We start from the raw sequence: 12,629 nt of genomic DNA on the forward strand, positions 1-12,629 counted from the left end.
AACTCTACTTTTAGAAATGTATCCAAAGGAAGGAACCAGAAATATGCAAAACAACATGTCTATATTCAATGGAGATTTTCATTTTTTTTTCAACAGAGAAATTAGATGTTTAGCAATTAAAGTGTGGGAGAATTTGTAGCATCATTTTAAAAATATGGGCTTTGGAATGAGGATGCAGCTATTCTGATAGTAAGACCTTGGGTAGTGTCTTAATTTCCCTAAATTTTAGTTTTTGTATGTAACACACACACACACACACACACACACACACACACACACACACCAATATACTGATTCAATGGAGTATTACATAGCTCTTCAAACAAATAGCTTAAATCATGCCCTGACATGAAAAGTGTTCATGATACACTGTTAAGTTGAAAACAACCTAATCCTGTGTACACATTAGACTGATCATATTTATATCACATGTTCAACTATATATTTCATATCCTGAAAAATACATACTAAACTATTAGCAATAATTATCTCAGCAAGTGGGGAGGTGGTAGGTCAGGGAAATCAAGGGAGGCCTTGATTTTCTACTGTATATGTTCTATAATTTTTAAAGATTTTTCAACTGATTGCCATTGCTTTTTTATAAATCAGCACTGGCAACAAAAATTCCTCCAAAAAATGGGCAAAGCCAAACAAGCCTATTTGTTGTATCTTTATAACACTCTGTGAAGCTTTCCCCATGAAGGAATGACCCTTTACCAATGCTTTATCCATCTCAGACCTTTTTAAAATTTATTTATTTTGAGAGAGAGAGCAAGAGAGAGAGCTAGCATGCATGTAGGGGAGGGGCAGAGAGAGAGGGAGAGAGAGAATCCAAGCAGGCACCACACTGTGAGCATGGAGCCCAGTGTGGGGTAGAAACCACAAACTGTTAGATCATGACCTGAGCCAAAATCAAGAGTTGGATTCACTACTGACCCACTCAGGTGCCCCTCCATTTCATCATTTTTAAAAAGTCCACCCCTGTACTCAAAGTTAGGCATACCTGACATTCATAGATCCTGCCATTTAATCCTTCTTATTAAAAACATAATTTCCAATAATTTATTTTTGAATCCTAACAACTGAATTCTCCATCAGTTAATTAATCTTATTACAGGATTAAAATCAGAATTAATAATGAACTAAGGCATGCCATTTAAAAATCATTTTTCAAAACCCTTTTGAATTTAAAAGAGAAGTCAGACACTAAGGTGTGACACAAAGAGCCAGTGAATCTCAAAGTTAGAGGTTAATCCTAGGATTATGTGTTGTAATAGTTATATGTGTAATTTCATCATTTGAAGGAAACCACTTAAATGCTGTTTCCATGTTTGCTTAAATAATCTCTCACTGAAGCAATTCACTGAAATCTAATTACAGCCTGGAAGGCGATTCTCCCACCAGACCTGGAACACTAGTATAGACTCATCCAATGTTCATATAAAACTGGAATATAACTCCAAGAGATCAGGAGTAATGATTCGGGGAGCAAAAAATGCAAGATTGCATAAAGAAAGACACCTGGTGATTTTATTACTTTAAAAAGAGTAGCTCTCTGAAAACATTTTCTGGAGATCATTTTCTAGCTTCAAAGGAAGCTCACCACCCATATAGTAACAAGAATTTACTCTGGAGCTAGACCACTATTTCTGGAGTTCATAGGCTCAAAAACCCAACATCTATGGAAGACCTTTTTTTTTCTTTTTTTGAGAAAAATCTTATAATTCAGAGAAACTTCTCTTATTGACTGACTTAGAATAGATCATAATTCAAAGCAAATGCTACATTGGAAATGTACCACTGAAAGACATTTTGAATTAAAAAAAATGCTGTTTCATGTCTGAGGAGGTGACCTATTGTACTTTACTAAATAAAATAAATAATCTGAAGCCACTCAATTAAGATAACAGTTTTAGAACTCCTATAGCTGACTTTAATAAGATTTTATTAAAGTTGCCTCTAAGCTTTCTCACTTTAATTCAATTTATACGTTTTAAATATATCCTCCAGGAGTGATACAAACATTTCATCAAAATACTCTATATATTAATCCTCAGCAGAGAGTTGAAGTCCATACCCAATCCTCACACCATGTACAACAATAGCTCCCCAGTGCAAACCACCAGCATCTCATGCACAGACTTCTACAAGTCTTCATTAACACTTTCTTCCCCTTTTCAAAAAGTATTTCCTGGAATGCCTCAGGGGCTCAGTCAGTTGAGTGTCAGACTCTTGCTTTTGGCTCAGATCATGATCCCAGGGTCATGGGATCAAGCCCCTCATTGGGCTCTGTGCTGAGCATGGAGACTGCTGAAGATTCTCTCTCTCTCTCTCTCTCTCTCTCTCTCTGTCTCTCTGACCCTCTCCTCTGCTTGTGCTCTTTCCCTAAGATAAAAAATAAAATAAAAAATTTAAAAAGTACTTCCTAAAAAGTACTTCTTATGGTCTATTTTCCTAAGAGCAGCCAAAGAGATTATTCTGCATGGAACTCTTCTGCACAAAATCTTACCATGACCCTCCTCCTTCCTTACCACCCTCACAGAATATATCCAAAGACTACAGATGACCTGTATGGCCTGGTGCATCTAGTATTTTCTATTTCTCTCATACTACTTTGGAGACACTACCCTGCATGGCAGTCCTCAAACATACCCTTAAAGATTTTCCTATGTGGGAAGGTCTACCCACCTACCGCTCTATTGCTTAACTCTGTTCTCTTCATTTAGATCTCTGCTTCAATAGCACCTCAATAGAGAGGCCTTTTCTGAGACTCGCTACCATTCTTATCTCATCTTTATGTCTCAGAGTATATGGCATATTTGTTCTAGGTTTGGTTATGTTCACAAGTCTTCCTGAATCACTAGCTTGATATATTTTATCACTTTGAAAGAAAAATAACTGTTATCCATTTAAATATCCCTTCTGTTCCATTCTCTCATTTCTTTCCTTCTAGAAATCAATTATACTGAATTAAAATTTGTCACTGTTATCTTTTTGGTCTCCAACCTTTTATTCTGTAATTTTTCAAAAAAAATTGTTAGTGTTTATTTTTGAGAGAGAGAGAGAGAGAGACGGAGTGTAAGCGGGGGAAGGACAGAGAGACAGGGAGGCACAGAATCCGAAGCAAGCTCCAGGCTCTGAGCTGTCAGCACAGAGCCCGATGTGGGGCTCAAACCCACAGACTGTGAGATCATGACCTGAGCCCAACCTACTGAGCCACCCAGGTGCTCGTCTTCTGTAATTTTTATTTGTGTCTCTGTTTTTCTTTCTGGATGTGTTTTTCTTTCCTATATAATGTTTCACTATTTATATCTTCCATTGTTCTTAACCTACTTTTATTTTTTTAATGTTTATTTATTTATTTTTGAGAAGGGGGGGAGTGAGCGAGAGTGGGGGAGGGGCAGAAAGAGAGGAAGATAGAGAATTCCAAGTAGGCTTCACGTGGTCAGCACAGAGCCCAATGCTGGGCTTCATCTCATGAACCATGAGATCACCACCTGAGCCGAAATCAAGAGTCAGCTGCTTACCCCACTGAGCCACCCAGGTGCCCCAGGAACTGTTCTCTGAAGACTGCATTTCCATATCAGGTATTATTGCTCCATCATCTATCTACCTTTGACCTTACTACAAAATTTGACAGTTAACATGCTCCCCTCCTGGCCATTCTATTGGTTTGTGGGGGCTCTGAACTAGCCAAGATTCCTACCTATTTCAGTTATTACTTTTCCCTGGTTAACTTTTTTGAAATTTTTAAATATTCCCTCATCCTCTACAGGATGGAGTTTCTCCCAACTCTCAGAACTGAGCATTCTTTCTCTATGAATTTGTGGTCACACCAATTCTAAACACTGACTATAAATTGTATAAAGTTTCTTAACCCTTATCTTTGTACCTTCACTTCTACCCAAATCCAGGCCCCTTTTCAACTGCTTAGAGAATCCTTCAATTATGCATTGCTCTGATCCTCAACCTAACATAAAGCTTTTAGTCTACAAAGCTTCATTAATAAGTAGAATCTAAGCTTTCTTTTCCCCAAAAAAATTCATCCTTACTTGTTCAAACTTCTCTTTTCACACTGTTAACCTGCTGGAACTGAGATATATCCTGCCAGGCCTGGAGGTAATCCATGCAAGAATGCTTTAAAGACCATAAGGACATTTCACTGCTCTTTATGTTTTTAAATTCGCCAGTGTTTAAGACATACATTCGCTTCCTGTTCTGGGATCAGCCCAAAAGAACAACAGTTGTTCTATTTTTCCATGTGATGATTTTCCATGACTTACGTTTTATCACATAACCCTCTATTTTCTTTTCTATTTCAACAAGGGTGTGCTGTCAAAGTACTTAACAAGCTCTCCCCAGGAGTGAGATCTTGTATTTATTAGATGGTAGTTAAACTTAGGGTTCTGGGAATCCATGTGCAAAAGACAGACAAGATATTGCTCCAAAGAGTTTATGTTCCTGTTGGGGGGACACAACAATCAAACAACAGGACAATGACAACAAAAGAGTTTCTCGTTAATGAAGTTGTGAAATTAGAGAGTAAAAGTGGTTCATATCCAAAATAATGGCTCTTTCATCTATCCTCTCAGTCCTAAAGGTCTTATTTAATAAAAACTCAATGCCATAATTGACTTTGTACACTTACAGAAAAACAACAACAACAACAACAACAACAACAACTCATTTTTAGTTGGGCTGTGAAGTTTGATGCCATTTTTCAGAACTTTCAGAAACCAAATGGCCAAAATATGAAATGGTGGAATTTAGTGGCCTACATAAAGTAAACAGGTACATTCTTCCTCCTCCTCCACTGAGCAGTGACAAAGGGAAGGGCCATTGTCAGAGGCATCCAATAACTGACCTTTAATTTGGAAAGGAAATGAAAGGTGGTCAGGTGGGGAGAAAGCAATTTCTTTTATGGTTTGAGACTGACTTAGGATTTTTTGTTTGCCTTTTTAAAGACTTATTTATAAAAATCTTTGCAAAAAATATCCATTATGCCATTGACATAACTTGAATTAATCACAGAACCACAATTTATTATCGAGCATCATTTAGCAACTATGTTGAAATAGCTGCCAGTCAGCTTCCCATAATATCATCCCAAAGAATTGATTATATCCTTTAGTTTTTGATCTAATAGTTGTATACGAATGGTGAAATAGTTACTAACCTAAACAATAGACATTCATAAAGGTATTGTAAATCATAGTCGCAGGCTATAGTCGTATTCTGTATTTCACAGATATTTTCCACCATGCCTTAAAGAATGGTGTGAAAATCTTTCTTAGCTAGCTACATTTTGTACAGCTTTCCTTGGACTTCAAGACCCAATTCAGGCAACTGGCTTGGGAATGTAAGTGTATGTAGTCTTATTTTCATTACATTATTCATTTATATAGCATCTCTCTTCCTCAAAGATCTCAAGGCGATTTACAAACATTAATTGCCACATACTTGTAGTGTTCCTTTGAGATATGTAAACCTGAAGTTGAACTAATTAAAAATTATAATCAAATCCCCCTTTACACACACACACACACACACACACACATACACACACACACACACACTTTACTTACTTACTTATAGAATAACCCTTTCTAGGCTGTGGAACTGTAATTGTTCAAAAGTGAGTACAGGGAACAACAGCAACAAGCTGATTAGGCCAGCATGGCCTCAGGACTCATGAGAATCTGGACCTTCACTTTGAAGTGATTTGTCTATGTGGAAAACCAAAACAATGAAAGGATATGAAGCTAAGTCCATGAAAAATTTGATTTTTACCAAGATAAATTACCAAAAAAAAATGAGATAGTATAAAGCTAAGTCAATGAAAAGTTAGATTATACCAACAAAATTCGCACACCAAGCTTGCACTTCTGGGATGGAAGGGGAAAATTCCATCTCAGTCATTATTAAAGCTCTTTCTCCATTCTAGTATTGCATTAGATTCTCAAAGACCCATGTGATATTCAGAGAAAGGATTTCTAATATTCAGCCTCTCTGAATGACCCCTGACATCCTCACTGATGCTGGTTCCTTGTGGATAGCAACTCTCTCCTTCCATGTCACATGCCTAGTACAGGGTTTCTTTGACCACACTATGAAGCCAGTGCCTCTGCGTTCTGGCCACCTCACCAGGGTACTGCTTTAGAGAATAGCAACAAAACAAAAAATTGGTTTTTGAAAAAAAAATTGATGAACTCCTAATGACATTGGATCAAGATTTAAGAAAAAAAAAGCAAACCAAATAATCAGTCTGAAGAACAAAAAGGGGACATCACTATAAACTAGACATTAAAATGAGTATCATATAAGCCAACCTGTTGATAAATTAAATATTAGATGAAATAAACCAACTCCTAGAAAATACAATTCATAAAACTGAAAAAGTAAAATCTATATATTCCTGTGACTATTAAAGAAAATGTCACTAATTTCAGGTATATGAGGTAAGTGAAGCAGCCCGTGCTGTCCGTACTATGTCATTCTGCTCCTGGCTTTATTTTTCCCTGCTGTAAGTAAGGGGGTTGAACTGCATTCTCATTCCACGAAGGAAACTCTAGACAAATAAGGTTTAACCAGCAAACTCTACCAAATACATAAGGAAGGAATAACACTAATATTACATATACTTTCCAGATTGCAGAAAAAGCGGGTCACTCTCCAAGTTTTTATGGGGCCATCATAACCTTGATACCAAACCACAAAAAGAACAGCATAAGAAAAACATAAGCCAACCTTATTTATGAACATAGATACAGAAAAATTTTAAACAAATAGTAGCAAAACTATTACAGTAAACATGCAATATACCATGATGAAGTAGCATTTACTTCAGAAATACGTGTTAATTTAACATCAGAGAAGCACTGTACTGTGCCCTTTTAACACAGTAGAGTCATACGACCACCCCAGAAAAGAATAATTAAATTTAATATTGATACACTATCAATACTTCTACTATTTGAATTCAGTACTTTTAAAAGCTAGACACCAACCACACACACACACACGTGCACACATACACACAAACACACACACACCAAAAGTGAGAACAATAGTTGCCTTCAGAAAGATAGAAAGATAACAAGTTAAAAAAAAGATGCTTGGTTATGTTTATTCAAAACTATGTCTACATGAATGTACCAGCAGTAAGAACAGCTTCATATAGATCAACACATAATAATGAGTTTAGAAGAAAAGAGCACAGCAACCCAGGAAACCTGAATTTCAGGCAAAAGGGATGAAAACAAGGAAAAGGTGTCACAAAAATCTTACCTGACAGAATTCTAATCAGATGTACATGAATTCTAGGTAGTGTGTGTGTATGGCTGGCCCTTACACTGATGGGCTGCTCTCATGAATTTTTCAGTTCCCTATGCCTGATGGAAGCCCACTGTGAGAGAGGCCTTCTTAAGTGTTATCATAACTAATTACCTTCCTTGGTAACCCAGAAAAAACCCAACGTGCAACCCGGCTTCACAGACCGAGATGTAGTTCCTTCCCAAATTATAGCCTTCTCTCTCTGGAGCCATGAGAAAGTTATCTCTGTAAGCCTCAGTTTCCTTGTCTATAAAATGGAGATAAGTTGTTCCCAACTAGGAGTCTTGTTATTGGGGCAATAGTTGACATAGTTGAAGCATTTAGAAAAAAAATTTTTTGGACAGGGTGCCTGGGTGGCTCAGTTGGTTAAGTGTCCAACTTCTGCTCAGCTCACGATCTTGCAGTCCGTGAGTTTGAGCCCCGCGTTGGGCTCTATGCTGACAGCTCAGAGCCTGGGGCCTACTTCGGATTCTCTATCTCTCTCTCTCTCTCTCTCTCTCTCTCTCTCTCTCTGCCCCTCCCCCACTCATGTCCTGTCTCTCTCTGTCTCTCAAAAATGAATAAATGTTTAAATAAAATAAAGAAATATTTTTCGTATAAAGTAAGTTCTCAGTAGGTATTAGCTATTACTATTTTGATAATTAACACCCACCAGAAGGTGGACTTACCCTTTGGTCCCAAAACAATTATATCAGAATATAATCATTATATTGAATGACTTGTTCTTGTGTAGAAGGGTGAGTAGAATATCAGTTGACCAATCCACACTGAACTAATAAGCCAAGCAGAAGCTGGTCCTTTCTTACAGTCTTGCATACCCACAGATGAACATCAAGCCTGAAAGCCCTTCATGCTGATTTCCCATCTCATGCCCTCCTATTTCAAGCGAAGAGCTGTTCAAACAAAAGTTCTCCACCCACCTCTGTTTCTCTCTCACATTCTCACTTCCACAGACATATGCATCTACACAAGAATTGCAAGGCAACATTTACAGACATAAGCTGTTTGTATCAAGAAAAGGAAATCTCCCCCACACACTCCAAAAAAAGTCTTTGAGCCACAGTTCTGCATCGGTCTTCCGTAAGATTCGCCTTACCCATTTTCATTCAGAATCTCAGGCTACAAAAGCTGCATTTAAAAACTAGTTTTTCTAGGGGCGCCTGGGTGGCTCAGTCGGTTGAGCGACTGACCTCAGCTCAGGTCATGATCTCAGGGTTTGTGAGTTCAAGCCCCACATCAGGCTCTGTGCTGACAGCTCAATACCTGGAACCTGCTTTGGATTCTGTGTCTCCCTCTCTTTCTGCCCCTCCCCGACTTATGCCCTGTCTCTCTCTGTCTCAGAAATAAATAAACATTAAAAAAAAATAAAAAATAAAAAAATAAAAACTAGTTTTTCTAAAGGAAAATTGAGAGGTAACTCTGCATTCTAAAATGGGTTCTTAATGGATACATTCAAGTGGGGTTTTTTTTCCCCTAAAACAAAGGGACAGCTGGCTCCAAATGTGAATTCATGTGTCAACTGCTTGTAAAGCAGAAAATGCTTTCAGCTTATAAATGATAATTAAAACAAAACAAAACAAAAACACTTTAGCACTAAGCTTCAGACAGGACTGTAAAAGGAGAAAGCTCAATAATATTCGTCAGGACAGTTGTATGATTCCTTGTTTCAAATATTTCCACCAAAGTGGAAATAACATGAAAAATAAACCCTAGACTTTGGAGGTTGGTCTTATTTTGAGCTTCTGTTCTTGGGATTCTTACTAATTGTAAATCTCTGAGGACACGGACAGGCGTGGTTACCTGGGAAGCCCAGTGTGACAGCCACTGGAAGCAGAATCTGGAAGCAAGTCACTTCTGCTGCACCGATGGCCACGGCACTACTCACGTCAGTGACATCAAGCATTGTGCTGAGGCTTTGGGCAAGAAGTAATAATTAAAGATGCACGGTTAGAAGAAACCAGCATCCTATAGTAAATGCCCAGCTTTGGTGCAAATGGAGAAAAACGGTGGATTTACATTAGCAGTTTTCTCCAGGCGAATTAGATTTTTCACTGAGCACACAGCTGTTACCTCTTGTTGCTCACTAACTACTTCAGTAAGTGCTAGAGAATTTGAGGCAAGTGGTCCTATTGGTTCCTTGGCCCTAACATACTTTGCAGAGGACATAAGTCAAACTAGCATATGATTATGTGGGTCCTAATTAGAATGCAGTGGTCATGTGCATATGCCTTTCATTGTTATTCCCTACATTTTTAAAAGGTGAATTTGTTAACCCCAGAAAAAAAAATCAAGTTCATTCACCATAGATGGGAAAAAGAATTTGCAAAAACAAAAAAGGATTCTCTTTAATTTTCTTGCTTATATATTCTAGACTGACTCCCAGAGTATATTTACTTCCAAACTGTGTTCTCCACTACCCACCCCCATCTTTTTGTATCTTACTGTCACAGCGTTCTGTATAGATAATTCATAGAACTATAAATACTCTTCCAGGTGCAAGACTTTTAAAAAGTAATTATTCTCATGCCACTGCAGTTTTGTAATGAAATTGCTGATAAAAATATTCATATGAATATAAATCATATAAATGCTATAAAAACATATAAATGTATACCACATCTATGTCTGTATAATCCTCTCATGCAACACAGGATAGCTGATATGTATCTTGAAGGCTATATTTGGCTCAGGCTGGAGACAAAAATCCAATCAGTAGGGAAGTGTCCCCAAGGTACTGCCAAGCCTCATTTGGCAACAATAGCAACGTGTGACAGCATTTAATGAAATATCATATCTTTTCAATTAAAATTTTATATACTATAGGTTTACTTAAATTACACCAAACAATTTTCAAATCTAGAGCTTAGTGAGGCAACAGAGGATGAACTGTGTGCTATTTTGGAGCATTCATGTGAACACCATCATTATTTTTCATCATTAAAAAAACACTTCCCCCAAATAATAAATATTTAGAGAAATGAGCATCGTATAATACAACATCTATTTTTATTTTAAATGATTTATCCATTTCTGGAGAGCCAAAAAAAATTAAACTTCATCAAAAGTCCTATTCAGGCTTTCCAAACCAGAATTAATAGCCTGTCATTTTACGTATGCAGTTCTTTCAATTCTGTGATTATGGAACAGTGGTTTTCTGATTTGTGTCTTCCAATGTGGGCAGCTGATTGTACACTGTGGTTAGCTGATATCTGTCTGGGAGGAAAGTTATCACCAGTGCATTGTGGGATGTTGTGGTTCAGAATGCTTGCCAGTTGCAAAGTCTGACAATCAGAAAAGGAGCAAAATACATTCAGCACCTCCTTTGTTTAGTCCCAATTACAAAAGCTGCAGACATACATTTTATAAAAGATTGATTAAACATTTCAAACAATCACTGTAGATGGAACTGGTAGATGCCAGATTGTCAGCACCAAACTATCCAGACAAGGAAAAGGCAATTTTAGATGAAAGGAGTGATTTTTTTTTCATTTATTATTATTATGTGTGTGCATGTGTATATATGACAAGCTAATGGCCCTAGGAATTATCAAATTAGTGGATTTTGTGTCTGCTGATTTCTCAATTTCTCAGTCTCATAGTTAATTTATTTAACTGCCTTCTAATTAGTAATTCTCAGCAAATAATATCACCATTTAATTGGGTAGGCTTTGCATGCTTGGCAAATCCTTCAACATCTATACCTTATTATTTGATATTCATAACACTTTTGGTTAAATTGGGCTGATGTAATATTACCAATTAAAAAAAACCTTGAAACTCAGAGAAGGTATATGACTTACCTCAGGTTTACACTGCTTTTTTAAAGGCAGAATATCCTCATTCCTAGTAGGATGATCTTTCTACTATCATTATAGCCACTCATAATGATGTTTTTTCATGCATTGTGCAACTGGTCCTGAAAACAGAAGTAAAGATAAGAGCAATCATTTGATATAGATTGTTCTGTGTACCAACAGTTCCATAAAATACAAGGATTATTATAATTTTTGGAAGTGTCAAAAATAATTAGATGGTTGTTGCTAGACACTGGCCAGCTGATGGACTGGTTGAGATACCTTCACAAATAGGATTTCAGAGAAGTCAAAGCTGAAATTCTACTGATGACTCTTCCCTTTTGGTTGCATGTCACCCAAATCCCCATCTTCCTATCATCCTAAGACCCATAACTGTTCCAAACAGTGAAGAGGGGCAGACAAGGTACCTTCCTACTCCACTGCAAAATCTGTTTTGTCCCTACTAAGAAGTAACATGTATCAGTAACAACTTAAATCAGTACACATTTCCTCCTGTCAATATATTGCAACATATCTTAACTCATTTGATCCTAAGATCTTTGTGCAATAAGCAAATATTAAAAACCACATTTGAAAGACAGAGAGACACCACTGAGACTCAGCAAAGTGAAGTGATATCTGTGAGGTCCCGCAGATCATAAGAGGTAGGTCAGGAATAATAATTCAAATCTTTTGACTCCAAATTCAGCACTTTCAATCACATCTATGAGACCAGAGAACTCAGGAACTTTCTCTGGAAAGTTTATATATATATTTTGCTTCTTCTGTTCTCTCACTAGGGGTGACTAGGTGCTCATTGCCCAGAGATTCTGCATAAAGGGTTTCTTGCCACTTCCAGGTAGATATAAGAGGAATGCTGAGACCTTTTTTCTATTTTCTTTTCACATCAACTAAAATGGTGATATGTAGACTCCCTCTGTTAGAGAAACACAAGCACAACTGGTATAGGAAACAAATGTGTGCTGCTGGAAGCTTATATAATTTTGGTGGCCCTTTTCAAGAAAAATAATACAAAATTATAACACAAAATTAGATATTAAAGCAAATTTTACTTAAAACGAATATAATCTCAAACCAATTACAAATTTTTAAAAACTGACAAACTGAGGGGCACCTGGTGGCTCAGTTGGTTAAACACTGACTCCTGACTCTGGCTCAGGTCATGATCTCACAGTTCATGGGATGGAGCCTCATGTCAGGCTCTGCACTGACAGCACAGACCCTGCTTGGGATTCTCTCTCTCCCTCTCTCTCTCTCTCTCTCCCCCTCCCTGCTCATGCACACATGTGCTCTCTCTGAAAATAAATAAATAGAACTTAAAAAAAACACTGACAAATGGCAATATGCAAAAAACTAATATCATTATTTATTTATAAACTAATACGTGTCTAAAATACTATTTTCATATATTTTCTTGCTGAATATAATTTGCTTCTTTAAATGATGAGGATTTTGTCATATAATTTTCTTTTAAGTTTATTT

The 12,629-nt window shown here is 37.1% G+C and overlaps 1 long non-coding RNA gene across 3 annotated transcripts in view; it reads right to left on the reverse strand.

Moving 5' to 3' along the window:
* Positions 1–8,657: 8,657 nt before the first annotated feature.
* LOC109498306 overlaps positions 8,658–12,629 on the reverse strand; it is a 75,536-nt gene continuing 71,564 nt past the window's right edge. For 2 of the 3 annotated variants that reach the window (XR_006595830.1, XR_002741258.2), the window contains 2 exons: positions 11,133–11,248; positions 9,255–10,613 (listed from right to left, as the gene is read on the reverse strand). This is a non-coding gene — a long non-coding RNA (uncharacterized LOC109498306). The other variant, XR_006595831.1, reaches the window with a different exon arrangement.

Source organism: Felis catus, chromosome A3, assembly GCF_018350175.1.
Source record: "Felis catus isolate Fca126 chromosome A3, F.catus_Fca126_mat1.0, whole genome shotgun sequence".
NCBI lineage: Eukaryota > Metazoa > Chordata > Mammalia > Carnivora > Felidae > Felis > Felis catus.